Source organism: Prenolepis imparis, unplaced genomic scaffold (assembly GCF_030444845.1).
Source record: "Prenolepis imparis isolate NDT839.2.m4 unplaced genomic scaffold, iyPreImpa1.0 SCAF_7, whole genome shotgun sequence".
Lineage (NCBI taxonomy): Eukaryota > Metazoa > Arthropoda > Insecta > Hymenoptera > Formicidae > Prenolepis > Prenolepis imparis.
In genome coordinates, this window is record NW_028141165.1 from 10670697 (window position 1) to 10695575 (window position 24879).

At 38.3% G+C, this 24879-nt stretch overlaps 2 protein-coding genes across 3 annotated transcripts in view; one reads left to right on the plus strand and one right to left on the minus strand.

Moving 5' to 3' along the window:
• The window catches only part of LOC145938120 (uncharacterized), a 245478-nt gene that overhangs the window by 79441 nt on the left and 141158 nt on the right, over positions 1-24879 (minus strand). The gene's annotated exons all lie outside the window — the stretch shown is intronic.
• The window catches only part of LOC145938119 (uncharacterized), a 252577-nt gene that overhangs the window by 70481 nt on the left and 157217 nt on the right, over positions 1-24879 (plus strand). For both annotated transcript variants that reach the window (XM_083041522.1, XM_083041523.1), the window contains exon 3: positions 6134-6180. The gene's annotated coding sequence lies outside the window, so the exon portion shown is untranslated. The remainder of the gene's footprint in view (positions 1-6133; positions 6181-24879) is intronic.

Here is a 24879-nt window from a genome sequence, read left to right on the forward strand (position 1 = left end):
TGTACGTTTTCCCAAAAAATTTCAGGTCTTTACATTTTTATTCAAAAATCATAATCGTGTGCAGCCAATTAAACAAAAAAACTAGACGCTAATGAGGCAGAAATCTGTAATTGCGCAGAAAAATTTATTCGCTCGCATTATTCGCAAGGGGTGTCAAGTAGTCTGGAAAATTATTGCGCACTCTCCTGTTACTTTCCCGCGCTATCTCGTTTTTTCCATTCCTGCTTCCTTCCTACTCTTTTCCCGTCCGTAGCTCAATTTTTATTTCCTCGAAAGAAATCTTTAAACAATTGAATATCGTTTATCGCTCATCGTGATCATACGCGTGAGTTTACGATTAATCGTTCGAAAAAGAAATCGTATTTTTCAATCGATTTTTATATCAGAGAGAGAGAGAGAGAGAGAGAGAGAAAGACAGAGAATTTTCGCATGAAAAAGTAGAAAATTGAAAAATCGAGATGATAGAGTGATTGACTTTTTGACCGGACTCTACTAGAGATGGCCGAGATACAAGAAATAATAAACGAGACCATTAAGCCCGTGAATTTTCCTCGTGCGAGGACGAAGCGAAAGAACAAAAGCGTCTCCCCTTCCACCCCCGAATTCGCAGTCTTTTTACATCTCACGGTCCTTATATTTTTATACTACACTCTCTATTCCGCTTTCTTTTCCGTCCGTCTTCTCTCTTCCGCTTTTCCTGTTCCCTCATCGACCGGCCGTAAGCTGTCGCGGACTGTTTCGTATGCCTCATGCCGGACTTCATAAATTTATGAAACGTACCGCCGCGTAATCTGCATGTGGGTCTGTTTGCCAACCAAAATGAAAATAAAGAGGGAGAAAATAAAATAATCTTTCGGTATAATGGATCGTGGAATCTTTGTCATGTATAAGATATTTACCAAAGTAAATAAAAGACACTGAGAGAGAGAGAAACAGCAAAGAAAGATATCGGCAAAATCTCTCTTTAAAGCATATATGTATATTTTTATACAAAAAATTGGATTATTGGTTACGCATAGTATTTCTTAAAGCTATAAAAATATTTATAATTCTCTTTTGATATTGATTTTAATTATGAAATGATATAAATAACCTACACACACACTATTACTATACAATCTGTAACTTAATCAAATGATTACAGCTTAACTTAACGGATGACATCTTCATATAATCGTGTCTCGAGAGAAATTAACAGCATCCGGTATTTCAAAATAACATCTCGTTAAAAATGTAAGACGATACGCGATTGGTCGCTCAATGTTCTACTTGAATTTATAAATTTTGCAGTGACATAAGAAATACAGTCTTTCTTGGAAACGCGAAACTGACAGATGTCCCAAAAACAGAGAAAAAGATCGTGCTTGGAGTTATATCAAAAGATATAAAAAATATGACTGTCGTTTTTGACTGTTTAAATTTATACGTTCTCGCGAAATGATCGATGCTCATATTCCGTATTTACACCGAAAATCCAATAATCGTTCGTCTCGCTTTCGTTAGACGAAAATATTTCTCTCTCAAATTCTACAATTTCTCTTATTGTCAGTCTCTCCTTTGCATCATCATTTCAAGAAGCTATTTATTTGTTGCGTTTGACGAGTTTATCATATCATCGATATTTCTATTGCAAAAAAAATTTTATCAAAATACAAAAATCTTATTCAACGTTTTTACTTTTTCTTCTTTGATTAGAAAATAAATATACATATAATAACGCTATAACGTGCTCTTGAGATAAATTCATTATTTTTTTCTGAATTTTATTATGTATTTTATAGATGGTTTTTTAATTTGGACATTTACTTTACGTAAAATGAATTGCGAATTATTATTATGATGTAAATTAGAGGTTGGTTAAGAAAGATTTGCCAAAAAACCATTCCACATTTTCCGGGATTGCCGCCATTCCTTTTTGCGCGCGAACATTATTCTTTCAGTAGTAACGTGGTCCGCGGGAAAAATAATCATTGTTCCCTTTTTTCTCTTCTTTTCCACGAGTGTACTGCGTTGATTAGCATTTGCGTACTAATTTACTTTTGTGCTTCCATTACATACGCCACTCGCGCTACACACGTCCACATTTGCGTTCCTTTTTCTCATGCCTTCTTTATGAATATTCGTCTTCGTTAGTTAAATCATTATCGTTTTATAACTCTACATTTCTGTCGTATTTCCGATGCGCCATATATGCGGGATGCAATTTTTAAATCGTAGCATGCATAATATCTATTGAAAAAATAATATTTTCTGTTTGTTATAAATATAATATACTTTAGTATTTAAATATAATTATTTAAAATAAAATATACTGTGCGGATGAAGAGGGAGATGGAGAAGTAAATAAAAAATATTGATAGAGGAATTTTTTTATATATGAAATCGGTGGAGGAATCTTTGAACAAAAGTATCTTTAGGAGAAAAACATTTCGCTTTAATTCGACTAAATTTTGAATTGTTCGCGGTAGATTAACGAATGCGGTAAACGTACTCGAAGATCCTCTGCAACAGCTACAAAATTTCTCTCGTTTTTAAGCTCGCCGGGATTAGAGAGACGTCGCGGAACTCTCTCATATATGTGTGTTTGTGTGTGTGATAAGGCGATTACTCTTTCTATTTTTTCTGCTAAATTTATGCCATCAGCGCCGTGCTGCACCGCCGGCAGCAACAATATTTTCGTTGTGCCACGGGTAGAAAAGCAATTATCGTGCTGCGCGCGCTTTCTTGGCACCCGGGCTACAAAGCGGATAAGGATCGGAGCTGATTTCCGGCGTGGGAAGGGTTTTACGGTCTGTCCCGCTAATTGAGGCAGGCGCTTTCCCTTGGATGTTAAACACGACGAGTAATGGCTTCTTACGCGAAGGCTACACAATCTAGGTAACGCGTTCTATTGACGTTCGTGCTGTTCAAACGTCACATGATTCTCTTTCTGACAATGTCTTTTTCACATTTTTTCCGGGCGCGTTAATTCCTATATAAATAAAATGAAATGTCTATTTCCGTACCAAGTAGAAATGATGCAGAAAAATGCGGGTATATTAGCGTTACGTTTTATATACATTTTTTTATACTTGTCTTTGTTTCTTTTCGCCAAAGTGTGCATTACATTTGTTTCATTTTAAGGATATAATGCACAGGAGTGTAGACGCGCACAGACTATCTAGAATTTAGCTTAATAAACATTGTAAATTACGTGATATACAAATATTACACTCTCTTCAAAGTTTAATCGCCTTCTTTTTTTTTAAAAGCATTTTTTTTTCTTTAGATGCTGCTGCAATTTTATCAAGTTTCGTATAAAGTTTCGAATAAAATTACCAAAGTGGTGGAGATTTTAATTTTTTGTGCTGTTGGAAAATAATGTAGAGAAATGTGTTCCCCTTTTCGTAGACAGTTGATGGTTTCTGCAGCAACGGCAGGAACGACTAAGTTAAAAATGAACACGCGTACGAAGCGCAAGTCGCCGTTCCTAGTTAAAAATAAAGCATTGTCTTCTTTTCGCGAGGTAGCGCGCAAAAGAAATGTAATTCGTACATACATATACATAACGCCAGCTCGGCAGCATTGACAATGGAACGAGTCTGGATTATGTATATCTTGTAACAGAGGTGCATCCGCGACGGCATGAAATTTACGACGGCCATGCCGACGCCGACGGCGCGCCGCGAGTGGATTTTATTTTTGCTCGCGCGCTTGTAACTAGGAATTTATTCCGGATTTCATTCGTTCTGGCCGGTTGCGCTTCGGAACAGCGTCTGTATGTGTGCGCATACAATATATATGTATGTATCTGTCCTTTGTATGCGTATATATGTACAGCAGTACAATCGAATTATCAGCAACCATGGGGAAATCCTTTAATACCGGCACACGAATTTACCCTTCCCGATCGATTAATTCCCTATGAAATCACCGGCTATCCTCGTCGCGGATTAGATCTCGGCACATACGCATATACATGTACAGGTGGCACACATTACCGTGCTTCGGAGCCTAGTGTACGCATATACGACGCATGCGGAACCTCGATGCAAAATTAACGAAGAAGTCCGAACCGAAGGGACGATGCATCCTGCATAATCTCGTTTCGCTCGCGCCGCCGTATATCCACTCGCTCGCTCGTTTTAATGAAGTTATAACATTCAATGAGAAGTTATGTGCGCGATCGCGGGAAATTTGTTTCGCGCGGTAACTGGTTCCGGTCGGTTCCCACAGATTATTTGATTATTCGCTTCCACGTCGGCTGAAGCGGGGGAATTCGCTGCGGGAGAATATACACATATACATTTTATTTATATATATATATATATAATATAAAGTGTACAAGTTTAATGCAGGGAGAAACTTGCTTTGCTACTCCGCGTAAGCTATTAAACGCGTATACGTTTAATTTCCATTATAGGAATCGCGAGAATACCGAAGCGAGAAGCTGCGTCCCGCGAGACATCGAACGGTCCAGGCAGCAAGGATGGTAAAAGCAAGACGGTCTCGAACCGCAGGTGCAACCATCCAACGCCCGAACATCGAGCACGTGAACACGTGCCCTCCCTTTCTCTCTTTCTCTCGTCGCTGTCTCGGGCAACACCGAGAATCTCCCACGGGATAAAACCAAACCCGGGCCCGCGCCGCGCCGCGCCGGGTTCCATCCTCCTCCTATATATACGCGGTCGCGGCGAGCGGTTCCTCCGCTCCGTCTGGACCAAACCGTTTATCCCGCCGAACTTTCAGCCTCACCGAGTCTACAGTACCTACGTCCGACCAGCTCCCAACTCCCAGCGTCCCTCTCTCCGCACCCGGCAATTCCCGACCACCACTTGGAGCAGACACCCCCTGGCATCCACGACCAAACGCCCGGGGCTCCGAGCTTCCTGAATATTTTATTTACTCGTCGCCCCACTTCTTCCTCTTCGCCTCCACCGGTTTCGTTGCACCGCCTTTCCCTCTGTCTCTTCATCTCGCACCTTGCCCCTCTTTCCCTGTCCCGGCCGAATCGACCCCACCTGAACATCGATGCCCTTCTTGCACTCGGCAGTTCTACCGCCGATCTTTTCCTCCTTCGATTGCCCTAGCCTTTTTACCCTTCATCGTCCTATCGCTCAGCCACTACCGCCTCTTTTTACCCTTAATCGTGCAAATTTATCTTGGTTAAAACGTCTCGTAAAAGAAAGACCGCTCTCGCTCTCCATTGAGTTTTTTTCACGCGCGAAACCACAAATAACAGGCATACCTGTTCACGCGTTTACATGCAATTATAGTATAAAATTTGTAAACTGCGCTGCACAAGATTCGATATCGCACGGTCGTCTTTTCGATTTTCTCAAATTGATTTTTGCCGAATAGATACGATAATGTTCCACTTTTATAACCGCACAAAGTCAGTAGATTTCTTTAATTATTCGCGTTATATCCAGAGCGTTGCAAATTTCTCGAGTTTATTCCCAAACTTTTCTCGTCGGAGGTTTTATAATAGTAACAGAAGAAATTAGCAATTTTATTCGCCGAATCATCTATAACTTTCGTGAAGTCGCGGAAACTTTTTTTTAAAAGAAACGAATTAATGTTGTTGGAATTTAATGATTATTACGGGACATTCTTAATTTTAAAACGATCTAAATCGGCGCGCACAAGTTTGAAATTATTCTAGCGTTAGCTAGAAATCGCAGACACACGATGTTGTTAACTTACAAAGACTCACAAAAATAAATATACGTCTATTTTTCTTTTTTTATACTTAATTATATATATATATATATATATATATATATATATCTTACGATTGTTGGATTTAGTTTAAACTGAAGCAATTTCATTGAATATATATTTTATTCCGCTGGAGCTCAACTTTGTCAAGTTCCATCAATTTTCAATCACGTAATTGAAACACTATCGATTCTCCTACGCTAAAATAACCGCTATTCGGTATTAGGTAATTCGACTTCCAGTAGTTGCGGTTCAGAGCGTTCGACATCTGAGACAAGCCGTTGAATATATACATATACTATATACATATACATATTATAAAATTTTTGTTTAGACAATAGGTACAATGATTATAATATAATTATTAATAATTATTAGAAATATTAATTATTTTGAGCGTTGTTATAATTTGAATTTTATTTGTATGTTACAGATCAGCGTAGCTTCAATGCAACCAACTTCGCTATTGCACATCGATCGGTGAGTGAATTATTAGCAAAATTTATAAATAATTATTTTGCTATAAATATTTTTTAAATTGCGAATACCGTGTTCTTTACACGTTTTTGAACGCTATCTCCATGAAGGAGGCGTTCGTTATCACGACATATCAATGTCAGTGAATGCGTATTGCGTCCGACGAGCAGTCGGAATGATCTTGATCATGGAGAATCATTTTTCATCTTCTTTTTTTCTTTGTGGGATGCATTTGCGATGTCTATTTTGGTTTTTTACTAGTAGTTTTAGTATAAAATTCATTTTTCTTTGTCTAAACACAAACATAATATATCATTTTTTATAATATATCATCTTTTATAAATATGTATTTAAAATCGCGTTTTTATAACATTTCTAGTAGAACACGTTATCTAACTTTATTTTCAATAAATCGTATACGAAGGATTAATAAAATTAATAAGCCACCGCATGAATGTATATTCTTTGAAATCGACTGGATTTAGCAAACTTGTTATTGCAATCTTAAATTTTTTATCTTTATCTATCTTGTATTAGGAAGAGAGGGAAAAAAAGAAAGAGAAAGATAAATTAATAAATATTAATAAATTTATAAATTAATAAATTAATAAATTTAAACGATATGAAATATATTGATCTTTTTAGTACAGTAACAATTATTTTTGTCAAAAAGTAAAGATTGCTAAAAAAGATATTAAATGCATTAAGTTCGGCATTGGCGATATATCTGTTAATTCCATGAACTCGAATTCGCATCTGCGGTAGGATTTCTTGACTTTGAATTTCACGCTAAGCTGCCGGCTTAAAGCACCTCGGCATGCCACCCAGCCGTCTTCGATCCTGCATCTCCTTTCGACTTCGCCCTCCTACATAAACACTCGAAGAGAATCGCGAGATAGAACGTCAGAATGACGATCTTTCAAGGGAAACAAGGTACTTCGGTACTATAGATCGGAAGCTACCGACGTAAGATCAACAGAACTTAATGAAACATTAATCGAAAACGCGAAGATTAGACGCTTGGAAATCTTCCTGCAAGTGTCAGAATCATTCTCGTAGCGAGATGTTGAAAATCTTTAGATTTAACGTGTCAATAAATATGTTAAAGATTAATCGGGATCAATTAAATTTTATTGATAATTAATCATCGAACGTGAGAATTCTCAATTACGTATGTCACTGGATACAGATCCTTCACTAATACATTTTTTATTTGGTTTCGATTGACATAGCACTAAAATAAGAAATAATAAAAGATTCGTCACGTATGTACAGAGTTCAAATCTTTTATAATTCAACTAAGACAATAAATTCCGATTCGCACAATGATGTATAAATTTTTATCGTAAGATATAAATCTGAATCACACGCTGCATCTCTCTCGATCTCTGTATTTTCGTCTGTAAAATATGCAACTATTCCGTGAAGTCGCCTTTGGACCAGATCCGAGTAAATATTGTATCGGATTGGCATTGTGGGAAGAGTATTGCGGTCTCTCGCGGGCAACTTTGTTCGACGTTCGAGTTTCCGGCTTGAGCCATGACTCTTGGTGCAACCGCACGATCTCGTCTGTGGTCGCGAGTGGGAACTAAATTAATGGATTGGAGCGCGATACATTTTCTTGTAAAGGACAGGAAATGGTGGACTATTGATCTTAAGAAAATACGTCTGATTCCAAAATCGCAATCCTACGAAATTCCATATTTGCTATCCTCATACTTTTACATTATTCTTTACATCTGTAGATTTGTTTGACCGATTTTAATTTTATCTTTTTTTTTTGTTTCTGTGGTTCTTGTTCTCTCTCTTTTTTAAATTAAAATTATGATTACGATTAATGCTCCTTGATTGAATTCACTTAAAAAATCCTTTAAAAAATTATATAACGAAAAATCAAACTCTAAAATAGGATATATAATGATACATTACTGTATAATATATTTACATTGTATAAGTTGTGATTTTAACAAAATATTGTATATCAATTAAGTCAAGAAGACGAAATTATTTTTAACGCATTCGCTGAAAATTTTGTCCATTTTTCGTGAGAAGATCGAAGTAATTTCGTTACATCCGCGTAAAATTGCGTACAGATGTTGTGATGGCACATTTTCACGTGCGTGAGAAGTGAGCATTCTCGTCGGACTTAAAAAGGGCGTTGTCGACCGTGGAATAATTCGGACGATCTCGACACAGCGCATGATAATCCGCCGTGTCATGCGGCGCAGGGTGGATAGAAAGGTGAAAGTACTGGGGTGGGACGACGCGAATCGGCGCAAAGGGTTGAGGCGGAGCAAGCACAACGTATATACAGTGAGGATTATAATAAGCTGAGTCGCGCGCGCCGAAATTTATTTCGTTCTCCATTAATAACTCCCCGACACCCGAAAGGGCCAACGTACCGGCACCCTTTCGCGCCACGCGACGCTCATTATTACCATCGCAAAGGGTGGCCCCTCGTTCTCAGAGTCGGCTCGTTTACTATTGAGATTTCGGATGTTATTCTAAACATTATTTTGTGTCTTAATTTTGCACAAATAAATATGGTTTTTCTATTCTTTATTTTGGATCTTCAATACAGACATACAACCGTTTAAAAATTCTTATCACTTTATTGATGACTACTAATGATTTGTATACAATGATTGGTTTTGTTTTGAATCATATATTACGAGAAATTATAAAAAAATTATATCAATTATATAATTATTGGGGGAATTTATTTTATATATATATATAAAAGATCTTTTAAAATTCTATATTTATGTTAAAAGAAATCTATACAATATTAAATTTTGATGATATACATATATAGCATGATTTTTTTAAAGACAGTACGAATTGAGAAGTTTAGCGTCATATATTGTCAATCTGTCGATAGTGTCGTTATCTCATTCGTTAATAATCCGGTTCGGCGATTGATTTTGAGCGAGTGCGCTCTCCGAAAGCGGTCTTGTTAGCTAATCGTTTCCGCAATCGGCGTATCGCGGTCAACGTCGCTCGTTAGAGCTGTTTCTGCTTCTCGAGTAACGTTCGATCGTCTAATTAGTCTACCTATTCATCCGCGAGCGGTCTAGATGCATTTCGCGAAATACTCGTCCCGACATATTTAAATCTCCACGATAATATAATAATCGCTTCGACGATGATCGCGCGGAGCATTCTTTGTCCGTCATCAAGCGATTACGCGTTATGCAGCCCTTATCTGTGCGACGCGACTACTGCGTATTATGTTTTCGAGAGACGGGTAGGAAGAGAGGACGCATTAGACGGCAGGACAATAGAGAAATGCCTAGATTCGAGTTGTTGAACTGTAATGTCGATCGTGTGCGAGAGGCGTTGATTGCGATTACTCTCACGGGTAATTACGCAGCATAAGCACGCTCTCGCGAGATACAAGTGTTCTCTTATCGTTGCTCTGTTACGGTTAATCTGCACGTCGCATGTCTCCGACGAGTGATAATAACTCCGTGCCAGCGAGTAACTTAAGTTGTAACCAATATACGTTGTCTCGCTTCATTTTGGAGTACATAGGGCATATTAATGGACTTACGTATCTGCTGATTAGATAGGTATCTCAATTATTACAGGTATTCTCCCCATGACATTTACATCGGATGTCGAATTCTCAAGGTACAAAGCACGACACTATTCCAATATTATCATTGTTACGCACATCCATATAGAATATGCAATTGTAAATTGCATTATTGATACGATCCGCTATATCGCTATTTTTATTCTGAATTTCAATGGAAATAAAATTACGTTTGAGATTATCATTGCATTTTTCTTTAAATTTGAATAAAATCAACAAAATAATTATTCATAATTAAAATAGCATCGACTATATTTATTAATAAAATTATTGTGCGATTATACATATGTAGTTTAATATAAATATTTATTTTATACTGATATTCCATGGAATAAAAATATTTCAATAACAGAAGTTTTAAACGCGCTATTCTTGAGTGTCATAGAATTCTGAAAGATTTAATTACGCGTGAAATGCGGTTCTGGCAGCATCCACGAAAATAAAGTCCGCAAGTTCGTGCTTCTAGTGTAGCTCGTTAGAAAAATTACAGACCACGTCCTAGAATGGTAAAAGACCAGAATGTTTAATATCTTCCGACTGTAAAATACATCTCGCGATATACCGTCGCAAAGTAACGAGTAACAACGCCCCGTTACGCTCCGTTTTCGGCGGCCACCGCTTATTACGAATGTTCGTTCCACTGTGTGTTTCATTAGCATCAACCGCAACCGTTTTATTACTGCTTGTGCTTAAGTATTTCGCAATTTATCCCGCCAAAAGTTTTAATTAATAAAACATTACAACACGAGATTGCAATGTCTATATATTTATATACACGTTATATCCACATTTATATATACACTAGATGAATGAATTTCGCCAATCGGCACGAGAGAATACATTTTCGATTAAACTGTAATTCCTGAGTTTACACAACGCGCAACTATCGTAAATCTACCTTCTTGCATGTGCATATGCGCATAAAACGATGTCACACTGAAGAAATACGATCGTCTTTCGTGTTACACTTGTGTGTGCGATCCCTCTCTTGAAATCTCCATCTCGTACATTATTTCTTACTTTTTCATCGCATCATGCTTTTTTTCATCCCTTTTCTTTTATATATTTTCCTTTCTTATTCGCGCAATCGCGCAACGTGAAATGGATCGATCTACGTGTTTGTGAAAAGATAGAAAAAGATATTAAGAAAAAAAGAAAAGATAGATAAACATATATACTATCGAATCACACGAAAGAGACGAGATCGGTAATGCAAGTTTTCCCTTTCCATTTCGTAATTCATTTAATTATCTCGACGCAATTTTCTTATAAGAATCTGACGCACATATATATATTTATTCCCTCAATTTACGCGTACGGGCTTTCGCACGCAATCGACCCGTGAGTACGCGCACCACCCTGGAGCATGTATGCTCGAGTGCGCGCAGCACGCACGCACGCACGAGCGTGGAAACGGAGCGGATGTGAACGCAAGGGGTGAGAGAGGGATGAAGACGGAGAGGCGAACGTACTCCACTGCGATCTCTCTCGCCTCCGTAAGCGCTTCTGTCAACTGTACGTCGTTGCACCGGGGGGTGCACAGCCGCATTGCTCGCACGCTGCAGTCAGCCTCCGCACCCTCTCTCCCTCGCCCTCCCTCTTTCCCGCCGCCCCAATCGTACCTGCAGTCGCAGCCACCACGGCGCGATTGTGTGTTTCGCGGTGCATGCCGTTTGTCACCATTCAAGACGCTGATGCCGAATGCCGAGCGAGCTTCGCCACGAGTCGACGGCGGGAGGGATTCTCCATCGAGATCTCTCGAAGAGGGGATGCTGCGAGAGAAACGAGAGGAGAGACGCGTTTGCGGAAGACGCCGTCGTGCAAAGCTTAGGCGGCGACCGCTACATCGCGATTGTTTCGAGAAATTGCAGAGTACGGTCGATTATTTTAACTTTATTATGAAAAACATTCTACGTATACGCTTATCATTAATGTACACTCATTCGCGTTTCGATCAAACTCGTCAAAATTGCGCGCGCAGACATATTAATTATTCCTTTCTTCTTTTCCTTCTTCATATCAATTTTCAGACATTATTGTAGCTTATGTCAAAGAATTATGTGGACGTCAACTCAGTTTTTTTTTCTTTTAATTTTAATTCGCGCTACGATCTAAGAAGTAAAGGCGAATCATTAGAAAAATTGTCATCGTTAACGAAATGAGTTTAGAATTTTTGAAGGAGTCTTTAAAAAGCGGTAACAGTTGGTTCTTTGTCCCGAGGATATACGCACGCAAGGCGGGAGCAACAAAGGATGTAGAGCCGAATCTGATAGAATCATCCCATCCGCAATGTGCACGATTACGTTATATCTTGTGAAATCAACAAGATTATCCGTTGACGAAATCGGACCATCTGCGCATTGTTCAGGTTTACGATCATCAAGCGTACACGATGTCCGAGCAGCAGACTGTCGCGATAATCCTTCACGTCAGAATTAAATATACAAGAAATGTTATTCGCAATTGTCAATTTTTTTCAATGCTTTATTAGCTACAATTAATCATCAGTAATCTCAACTATTGATTATACTATAAAGATCAGATATGCTACAGTAAATCAAGAACCACTAAATTTTAAATGCTCTCTTTTTTCCACGCTATTATATATAATTTATTATATATAATTGTTTCATTTTTCAAATAGATTATAAATTATTATCCTTTTCCATTCTCTAACTCTTAGGCTGAACGCGCTTCACATATGTATCGCGTGGATACAGAACTTTCATTCTGTATTTTATTTCCTCTCGAAAATAATCCTTTCCGAAACAAACCACTCCAAAAGTTTTCTCGCGATAAAACGTACCCGGCCACTCAGGCGGACGTGCTAAACGCATGTTTAATAATTGAAACCTGCTCGCTATTCGATCGATATCGTGCGCCGCTGCTAATCGTGCCGCCGCGAGCGACGACCCGATTTGCATTTCGCCCTCTTTCAATCGTCGTGAGTGTTCCGCGTATGGTTCTAATGCCGCGACATCGCTCTCGCAACAAGTGCGTGTGTGTCTGTGTAAAAAAAATCCGATTACAGACCGTAATACGGAAACGGGTCGGATATAATCGGCCGAAATTTCGCGAATCAGCCCGCGGCGAGCTGCCGTAACCGAATTTCGGCAGTTCTCGTACTATGCTTTTCCGCGTATATCTCTCTCATCGATATTCTATTAATATTTCAATATTCCCGGCCAGCTGCCTCAGACACGAGACAATATCTACGGCAAGTATGCATCTGTCGGTCGGTGAACGTCAACGGGGAACACCATCGTATGCAATAAGAGTAAGATGGTCCGACGTGTTTTACAGCGACAACTTTTCCCCTCGCGTCGGTCAAAAGTATGGTTTTAATATAATATATTTCGATTTTTCTCGCATTACCATTTTTTTTCAAAGGCCAGAAATAATGGTAATTTTAAGGGCGGAATTTTAATCGTTGACATGCGAGCATATAATATATGCGAAAGAATAACGTAAGATAGCCGACCCTACATTTAGTTGAAAATGAGGAAGCATTGCTATACTACTTCCAGCATCTTTCGTGTAGTTTTATTGGTGCAGTCTAGATCGAGAGTCAAAACGTGTTTCTGCGCGCATTTCGCATTCCTTTCTCGCGCGCGCAAACGGAAAATCGATACGTATTCGAGAAGAGAATCTATATATCGTTCGCGTGTGTTGATATACGCGTGGAAAATGCAAAAAAAAAAAAAAAAAAGAATTTGTTCAAAGATACGCGTGAATGCAGCTATTTCTGATTTATTTTCATACGTATTCCATCTATCACTAGATAGACGTAGAAAACGCGCTCTACTTTGCGTTTTTTTATTCTCGCGCCAAATGGAAACCAGTATGGTAAAATAGACTTTAAAATAGACTTTCATTCTTAGATCGGAAACTGAAACAGGTTTCTGAGAACACCTCGCGCGTTCTTCTCCCGCGAAAACCGCAAAATAGAGATGTCGGTGCGCGTGAAAAATGTAGGAAATAATTTTCTCGAAAACTAGACGGTGCTATTCGCAGTTTGCGACGTGGACTATGATTTTTATATGTCGGTTTCACCGGCATGATAATATCACCAGATGTATTTTAAGGCGAGGGGGGTGCATTTTGCATAACTTTATTACGTTTATTATGAACTCTCTTCGCTAACTGCATAATAGTTTCAGTGAAACACAAACGCAATTGGAGTACTCTAAAATTGAAAAGCCAATCATGATGCACAAGTTTGCCTTACTGCAACAATGACAATCGATCCAATTAAAACTTAAGTACAATTCTAATTTCGAGTTGAAGCGACGTAATTAAAGTTTATACATTATGCCCCGCATTCTCTCGCTGCTCATAACGTGTAGCATGCAAATTGCACGTTTACTATTACACTCTATTATTATAAATAACTGTTTCCCAACGCACCAATTTGCACCTTGAATTCGATCGATTGAACTTCCTTCCGCGACCGGCTTTACTACATTGAAACAGAGAAAATGACATCCCATTTAATATTTCGTCAATATAAGCATGTGCATACATATACATACGTGTGTGTATGTATGTAAAGAAATTAGTTCAACTTCAAAGTAAAGCTTGATTATTTTCTCTTTTAATTTGTGTTCTTTTAATTCTCCATCCACACACACATTCAGCTCTTTTATATTTCAATACACGTAGTTTTGTCCATTCGACTACTTAAGTATTAAAATCGGATGAATGCATTTTGAATGACTGCAAACACTTTATTCCACTGAGGTGCTCTGCTTCATAATGCTGCTCTCTATTCGGCGCTAACGAGGCGTAAGCAGCCGAATGAACTAGTCTCATTGAGTTACTTGAAAAGTGATAATACAACCGGAATTGACTAAGTTACTCGCTTGCTCAGCGAGTCGCTCTCTAGCATAATCTTAAAATATGTAAAAAAATATCTCAAATTTTTTTTATTAGACATCGAAAACTATTATATTAATATTAATTATTATATTAATTATATTAATTAATATATTATTTGTTATTTGTTAATTTTTCGCAAAATTATTCGATGCTTTGAGTTCATATTTTTTTTTCCTTTCAATATAGAATTTTTCTAAAATTCATATACTTAAAAATAAAACATCTTGTTGTAGATTTGTTCTATAGAAGTATCTATACCTAATATAGAAGAATATGTTCTACAGAATATATATACCATGTAGAAAGTTTAATAAGTTTTGAGAGAAACTATTCAAACACAAATTGAGTATAATAAAAATATAAATATTTCAAAATTTGAAAAAATATAGGCACAAGTACGCGTTTTATTAAATAAAAATCTGTGACACTCTTATCATAAATATATGAAGAATATCAATTTTAAAATGCATCATTGATTTTCTCTCCAATCTCAAATGACAATGTTTCGTCCATATTATCGACATAGTCGATCGCGAATAACGATACAAAATCCAAAGCCGCATCGACTAAAACTAGATCGGACTGAGAGAATCCGATGAAAATCAACATAGAAAGTTTCCAACCCTTCCGCCCTCTTTCCGATTCGCGTTTCCCCTTTGCCTTCTTTGCTTGCGTTTACAAGTTGAAATGGTGATCAGTCCGCGGATGTCTTTGCACGCATACGCACGCGTCCTTGGGGAAGATTGTGCGTGTGTCTGTGTGGGCATATGGTTTACGTGTGCGTATGTGGAAAGGCCGCAGAGCAGAGCAGAGCAGAGCAGAACAGAGCAGAGCAGAGCAGAGCACGCGGAGCCCCGAAGCGTATTCTCGACTCGACTCGAGCGGCTGAATCGATCCACCAGCCTTCTCCTGTACGCTCTCTGCGCCCTCCCTCTCTCCAGAACCAGAGCGCCGAACGAACGAACACCTACCATCCCCCGCGTTACCCCTTCGAACGCCACCCTCTTTCTCTCTGTCTCGTTCTCTTTCTCGCGTCTGGCTTTCAACCCCGTGCGCTTCCGTCTACTTTTTCCGCTCTCTTTCTCTCTATCTCTCTCGCGACGCCGAACCATCGACCAACCTAGTCACGCGAACGCCCGTTTCAAAAATGCCCGGCTCTCGGCAATGTACGCGCCAACTTCTTCGGTATTTCTCTTCCCTTAGCACCATTTCCCTTTCGCACTTGTCCCTTCTACCGCCACCGAAACTCGTTTCAAGAATTTTCGCGACTGGCTAGTCCTCGTACTTAAGTGTTTCCTCGAATTCACTTTTATTAGTCTAGTCTGAGATGTGAATGGCTGAATACTAGTGAGATTCTTTTCGTGTGTCAAACATGTACGAATGTTTGTTTTGCAATAGATTTATGAACATCCAAGAGATAGATAACGATAGTTGATGCGTGGTATATTTTTTAATTATTTGACGTTTCTTGAGAATACGTTTCCTCCATCAAAGACCAATTTTCTTGTCGAAAACGATAAAAAGTCTCGTCATTTTTTATTTATTTTTCAGAAATGCTTATCGATATATTTAAATTTTGAGGATAATATTTACAGTGGTTTTTACAACAAACGTATTTGGAAATGTTTCAAAGAAATTTTCGCTGCTTCTGAAAAGAAATAAAACATTCTATCTCTATTCGCTTTCTGAGAGAAATAAAATAGTCCCATTCTTGATCTGCCTGAGAAAATACATACCGATGCTGAAAGCATATTTGGTTTTTATATACGAAATGGAAATATTTGCGGAGAAAAATCTTTCATCGAACATTACTTTTACAAGAGGCTTGCTCGCGGAAAATTGTTGACGCATCCTAAATATGTGCGTTTTTTTTTGTATCAAGTAGTGTTATTAACATAATCCAGTTAACTGGGGCATCATAATACAAAGGACTTGTATAATGTTGAACGAGATATACCTTTCCATAAATGCATTTGTGACTTTCATTTATGCGGTTTGTTGTTTGAGATGCATTAGCCTCATGAATGTAATCAGTTACGTCGCTTATTGCAATTACGCAAACAAGAACGATCATGCCAATTATTATATAATCGTAACATAGGACATATCACGTGGGGGGAAGCACATTTCTTGATAACAGTTTTTTATTCAGAAAATATACATGGTTAATCGTAAAGTATTGCGCAGACATTTTGACATATACGCAATTTGGAATATAATATACGCAATTTTATAACAAATCGCATTTTTAATATTGTCGAACATGTATTCACAAGAGAAAATTAAATATAAAATTAATAACTTATAAGTAATATGATTGACTTAACAAAAAATATAATTATTTTTTTAAGTATACATATTATATAGAAACACAATAAAACAATGAGACTCGTATTTAAAACATGATCGATTTAATTAGATGAAACTACTTTCCCATCAATGTTGGTGGTGATTTGCGTCGCAATCTGTCTATGCGCGTGTATCGAATTGCGTGTGCATTTGCAAATTGTATACATACCCCGTGTGTGTACGCACAAATGGTAACTATGTGGCCCAGGTAGCTCACAGGCAGAATATTAGTTAACATATTACTGAAATACACATTACGTACAATATATATATTACATATTACGTATAACACATGTTATATACATTATGCAAGATATCAGTTGAACATACATATAGATATATATATAGACTTGTTCCAGATTTACGTAATAATTCCTATTATCGACGAATTCTGAATCACAATTTCGAGCATAATTTCTTCTTTAATTGAATCTAAAAAGTATACATTTAGTTACATGCATTTTTTAGCATTATTCTATATTTCAGAATATTAGTGAGTAATCGCTTCATAAATCGCTTTATAATCGTAAATTAATAATACAATTATTTTTGTTGCAAAAAATTACTTATGATTATGTTCATCAATTGCATTTCTTTTTTATGGCATATAAATTTCTGTACATTCTGATAGATAATTCTATTTTTAAGTAGAGTTTTTTAGCGCAGAAATGAATATTATAATTTGAAATAGAGAAAAGCAAACACACACATACATTAAATCGTTAACAATGTTTAATATATTAATAATGTCGACATATACATTGTCTAATAAAAAGAAGCATCAAGTATCGGTATAGAAATTATTTTTAACGATTTTTATTGGATTTCGGTATAGGGTTATAACATCACACGATAACGCCACACACGCATTCATCGATTCAATTACGCGCGTATGTCATGGAGGCACCTCCCCTCGATGTTATCCCTCTCTGCACCGGTGATTTGTGTCCCCCGCCCGTCTACGTGCGTGTCTCGGGCCGCGTGTGCATTTGCAAATTGTATACACACCTTCGTGTACACATACACACGATAACCTGGTATTTGTATTTGGGCATATGTAGACACATGTAAACGCGTACGTGTGCGTTTTACATGCCTAGCGTTGTAGATGTGTGTGTAGCTAATGATATATATATATATATATATATATATATATATATATATATGTAATTCGAACGCTCTTGCTTCTTTATCACAAAACCTAGTCGCATATGAAATTCCCCTCTGCAATCTCCTTAAATATAAAGATGGTCCTAAAGCTCCGTGAACGGTTATCGGTTCGATAGGTCTGGCACTTAATTCACCGCGCGCGTCGTCGATATCCGGATGCTCTTATCCGCCTCGAACGCGCACATCGATTCGGCGTGTATCCGGGTTTGGCAATCCGCTCTACCACCCACGTCTAACCTACATATGTGCATGATGGATGCTTTTCCGTGTTCGAGTATCGCGCGAGCGAAATGCACGTTAATGATTGCCGTGAAAATCGCGAAGAAGGCGAAAATATGTTCAGGAACATATAGCAAGAGGGAAAAAAAGCGACGATGTCGTACAAGAAACTGGTTCCTTTGGATTTCTATGGAATCTAGGCCAAGGGACCTGTCGACTCTCCTTTCCTTCGCCCCCCTTTCCCGTTACCGGTATCCGATGCTGACGCCCGATCGTCTCTGTTCTCCTCGAATTGCTATCGATTCGATGTCTCTGGGCCCTGTTTCTGTGGCTCGTATATATCTGTGGTATATGTCGCGAGCTTATCGCGTGTGAAACGTTAGCACTTCATAAACATTTTAGTTCCCGAACCTGATATTCTATATTTGAAGCTTCTATCTCCATATTTCTCTGCTACCCTGTCGCTAAGAGTAATATAAATCGGTCCCGACAAACAACACATTTTTAGAAATCTATGTATAAAATCGTCTAAGCTAAATTAATCTTCTAATGATTTTCCGATTCGGCAAACGTCAACGTAATTTCGCCAGACTGTCTGGCGCGAAGAAGTCGTATAAAAAGATAAATATAAATATTGCAAAATTTTCTCGATTTTTTAAAAAACAGAAGATTAATTTAATTGTTATCTCTTCGCGAAACTAGTAGAGATATACAGCGAAATGATTCGATCAATCTCGCTCGCATCGACGTAGAACAATAATCCGTCAGGCGTTTCTTAACAACGGCGGATTGGTGTCGTGACAAATTGGCGTGTACACGAGCGACAATCTGTATCAAGCGGACAAACGCCCGTCGGATCTGTCCGTAGAGAGGCGCGCCTCTCTGACATTAATACATCATCGATTGTCCTATAAACGTGCACGCCGCCGCTGGCGTGGAGTACCGATATTCAGTCCGCTCCAATCGTTCCAGTCATTATGCACCGACACAAAACCGCCTATTAGATACCGTTCTATAGTTGGTATAGGCGCCCGTCCGCAGTTACTTCGGTTCTCGCGTCGCTTGTACACGAAACGGATACATCCTGTGCACGTGCCGTAGATAGGTAGATGGAAAGGTATGCGCGCATTCGAGTATCCGCGCGAGAGTACGATGCATTTTACTGACACATACACACACACACACACACACACACACACACACACACACACACAGAAAACGGCCGACATTAGTAGATAATGGCGTGAACAAATATGAGCGACCGTATCCATCATATAAATGGAGAGGATATTTCAGAAGCTTTATTTGCAAAATTAACACCATTCATCGAATGATGATCGATAATATGTACGTCGTATTTTTGTCTCTAATTTACGAGATTTTAGCTACACAGATAATAATTAAACATTTAAGGTTTGCGTGGCATTTAACTTCTGATGTTTACGTTGACGTTTACGTCAACAAAATAATGGGATTTAAAAGTACCCAAACAATCCTAATGGCAGTTCGCTAATTTATGACCTAGTTTTATATATAGAATTCTTTGTTTCTACTCTTTGTCGCAAAAGTTTGCACGATGCAATACATAAAACAAAACGTTCTATATGCGATAAAAAAGTCGGAATGACATAAGTGAGTATATATCCACTATTCTTGCCAATGGGTCTCTGCAAACAATGGTGGATATAAAATATTTCTTTTTTTTTTACAACGGTGCGTGATCAAATCTTGAGTGGCATCTCTAAAAGGTTCATAAGAGTTAAGTAAGTACAGCTGTTATAAAGTTGACAGTTTTATAGCTACAGTTTTCGTGAAATCTTACGATGGTTTTTGAGAACGTTTTATTGCACAAGGTATTATTTTTTTTACGCCTGATTAAATTAGTAACACTTCATAGCAGTTCTTTCTACGTTTACGTTGCAAATATATTCGCTATACTTATACAGAATAAAGTTTGCATCATACTTCAAGAATTTATTTTTTTCTTTTATGCATTTAAAAACCTCTTTCAAAGTTTAAGAAATTTTTCTAGAAACTCTTACCTAAGTGTAATATATAATTATAAACAAGAAATTCGCGATAAATTATTTGTTAATGCAATAAAACTTGAGAAATGAGATATTCTCATTATGCTTAATTAAAATATAAAAAAGCAATATCCTATAGATGTGTATAGATATTAGTAGTAACAATTTTTTGTTATTGCCCGCTAGGTAAAAAATGTGGTTTTATTTTTTCTATACTTCGCCGAATTAATCGTGATGTTAGTTTGCCTCGATATATTTAATCATATTTTATTCCGACATTATCACTTCAATGAAAATATATGTGGCGATCCGTAAATTGAATTTAGGGAAAGTTAACATTAAAGCAACAGAATATCTGTGCGCTCGACGTTTATACGTAATCGACAGGGAAATCCGTAGTTTATTTATATCGGAGAAATAAACGTTGCTTGTGAGTAAGAGAGGATTAGAGAAGTCACAAATCACGGAATTGAACAGATTAAAATGGACATTCTGGGAAAGCGAAGATACGAGAGATCGACCTGTCGATGCATATACTCTCGTTTTCGTTTTTCATCCCTCTTTAAGCGAATATGAAAACGTTTTCGCCGAGGTCGTATTTTAAAGGTTTCAAATATATTGAAAATCTAACGCACTGATATATCTGCGCACGTTTTTGCACGTTTGTTTATATCTTGCTCATTTTTATCAAAATCGATTTAATGAAAAATATATTTCATGAATATAGAAATTCTTATACTACATATTGTAAATTAATAAAAAATTGACGAGCTTGACAAATTCCACAAATATTTTAAAAACTTTTTAAATCAATTCTACTCTAATAACATTTTTGGTCGCTCGAAAATATTGTGTTTTCGGAATTTACAGTTTTATGTGAAATATTATAAAGTAAAGAAAAAGACACAACGAGAAAATCTTTCCATCTAAAGCGAATTCCGCAAGTTTGTCTTTACTCTCGCTCGAATCTTGTACAACGATCGACTGCACGAAACGATGCGAAACTCGAGCGTAAATCGAGCACGATCCGTAAGACAAACCCGTACGATCCGGATGTCGCCAAGATTCGCCTTCCTCTCTGACCTGATGTGTTGCCGACAAAGTTTCAAATTGGCCCCGATCGGCTAGAGGAGACGAACTCCAGGCGACCGCCGTTCGTGTTGGCGCGCGATCCACATCAAATAGTCCCTAAATAGAGAAGGCGACTGGCCACGATTACGAGCAAGAGGAACATGAGAATATATCACGATCTCCGTCGCGGACTGAATTTCTCCATTAACTATATAGCTCTACATATACTGTATATAATAGAAGCAGGAAGAGCGTGTCACGGAAAGTTATTTTCTCGGGAAGAAAGAATAGAAATTGCGCAAAATTATTTATTATAGAATGTCTTTTTATTATTAAAAATTTTTCTACAGATATAACATCAAGAATATTTCTTCATCATTATAAATATCTTGTTTTCGTTATTGTGCAGTATATTTTTGCGCGACGCGATGCAATTTTAAGGAAGCATTGCAAAATAGAATTAATGTTCGTAAAATAATATATTTTATATTCTTCTTGAATTAAGCAATTCACGTGTTATATTTCCGCTTTGCGAGCGGAAATTGATTGTAGACTCTCCTGACGCCACGCTTCCTCGAGCTCTCATGTACTCATGTTGATTCCATTCTCACGACGATCGTGCGAGGAGGCCAATTAGGGTCTTCGCAGCGACTCTTTACGAAGGATAAACGCTCGGACGATTTAACTCGCAATAATAAGGGCCGCTCTCTCTCGCACCGGCTTTAATGGCCTCTGATTCAGCGCTATTTTGACGCGCCGCACGCCTAGCATAATCACCCGGGGTTCGCGATTTTCGAATCTGCGCCGAACGTGCGGAGCCGACAAATTAACCCTCTCGCGGTATTCGCGTATAACCAGAGACCCGTCACTCGCACGCGCTCCCTTCGCTCGCGCTCTCTACCCTCCATCCACCCTCCCGGGTGCCGGTTTTCCGCCGGCGAGTCGAGGTAAATGCTGAGTATTTAGGATTCGCGAGCTTCGCCGTGTAAACTGAGGCGAAGCTCGAGTCGTGCAAATATTTGATTCCTAAGTCCCAATGAAACACACCAACTTCGCCGCCGCCGTTCGCCCACTTGCGCTCTCTTTCTCCCGCCTCTCCCATTGCTCGCTCGACCAGATTATTAAGAGATTATTACATGAGTAAACATGCAAGCGTTACGTTGCATTGCGTTGAACAACGAGAGACGCAAGATGAAATGATCCGCGTGAGAGTATAATTAACGTCGAGATTGGGGCATATGCCTGGGAACACACTGCGCGGAAGCCGTGTGTGATCCGTATTACAATTATAATTCGCACAAACAAAAGTTTAGAGTGAGCACTCTCGCGTTTTCACGAGAAAAGGAAATTTTTGCGCAAATGTACGTCTCGATAATTTTATCAAACATATTGTTATTACGCTATATTTTACGCTCGTGCTTCTCAGACCTTTGCGTCGCGACGTTCGGAAGTAAGAAACTCAACACGTTGCCATCAGCGAAATCCATCATCGCCGAACTTGCACGATTAAGCTCGCAAACTTTCGCGTTTCATCGCGCGTGTTCCCATATCTATTTTACACTATCGTCGAATATCTGTTCGTGAGAGGGAAGGAGAATGGATGCGCGGGGATCTAAGCTCCCTCTGTTTCTCGAGAAGCACGCTTGGTTCCGCACGAAAGCGTCGATGAACGAAAACGGGACAAAACGAAGGTGGAGCTCGACGTTTCGGTCGATGCGCGACCCTCTCGTTCCGAATGCGTTAAACCAAATTAAACAAACACGGACCGCCGCCGCGGTGGCGTCCTACGGCGTATAACATATTTCAGAGTCGGCCGGGCCTGCGTAGTTCATTCTCCTCCCAAACTCACCCTCCCTTCCTCCCTCACTTCTCCTCCCTGCCACACGTACACTTCGCTTGATTATTTTCTACCCCTTGCCTGGACACCCTGCGCATGGTGCATGGACGATGGCAATCTCGTTCCCTTTGTTTTCTAAATGAAAGCGTTGCATCGTTACGCGAGTGCATACCATTTGATATCTGTATTCTTTCATGTCTAAACAACACTCTCGTAACTTCGTGAAAAGGATTTAATGAGAGATTTATGATAACGGTCGTGCGAGACACGCGGGATGAATTCGGATGTAAAACGGAGTAAATGTTAGCCTATAGATAAATCTGATGACTGTAATAATCTTTTTTTTTGGAAGAATAATAATTTTCAATTTTGTGGAAAATGTAATATTAATAGCATAATTTTTCTTAAGCTTTGGATACTTGATTTAAATGAGCCATGTGATGCGATTATTATATAAATGACAAATTATTTATCAAGCCGCAAATAGTTTAGTTAGATGCAAATAGCTGAAGCACTAAAATAGCTGGAATAAATATAATTATTTTATCGAGATTATAAAATTTTGCAATATATATATATATATATATATATATATATATATATATATATATACATATCACTTTTACAAATTAATGAAGCAGTTTAATTAATTTTTGCTGGACTTTATTTTAGCAGAAATTTGAGAAATTTAATTACTTAATTTAATTTGATATTTTATAATTATACATTTTATTTTGATCGAAAGCTAAATTCATCATGATTTAAAATATAAAGAATAAATATTCAATACAATAAAAACAATTGTCTTCTGCTAATTTTTTAATGAATAGAATATCTTTAATACTGCAATAACTTTAAAAACTTTTTTAAAAAAAGAAAGAATTAAAGTAACATGAAATGTGGTAATTGCATTTTTTCTTGCAATAGTTCAATTTGAATAATATGTATGTCGTACGTTTTAAATGCGGTTCAATTAATCAATAATTCACCGAGAGAATATTTAATATTTTAAGAATTAGAATTTCTCGCGAATGTAGAGATTTGCCGCGCGCTTTCTAGGCTTCCGAAAGCCGCGAGAAATAACTTTCGCATCGCGCGAGGCGACGGCCATCGGCAATAAACTGCATTAAACGAATACTATCGTCGCAACCGTAGGCAATACGTTTCACAGCCGATTCTGCGAAACGGACGCATCCTCTTCCCGCCTCCTGTGTACCGCGTGCGGATGCGTTAATACCGTACTCCCGGCTAACCCTCGCGGTTGAATGCGCCCAGCTAAAAGCCACCACCACCAGCAACACCGCCGCCATTCATCCAGACGCTTTCTCTATCCCCTGTCCTCTTGGACCCCCCTTCTCGTATGCCATGGAATAGCCCCATCCTCTCGTTTCCCTTCTCTCCCTTCCCCCTTTTCCGTCCCCGAGCCTCGCGCGACCTCTCGAGAGTACAATAGATTCCTGTAACTACCCCTATCTACGGCACGAATCGAATGCCTGTTTGTGTATTCGAGTGCACGGTTATTTGACGGACACCGGGATGATGTACACACAAAT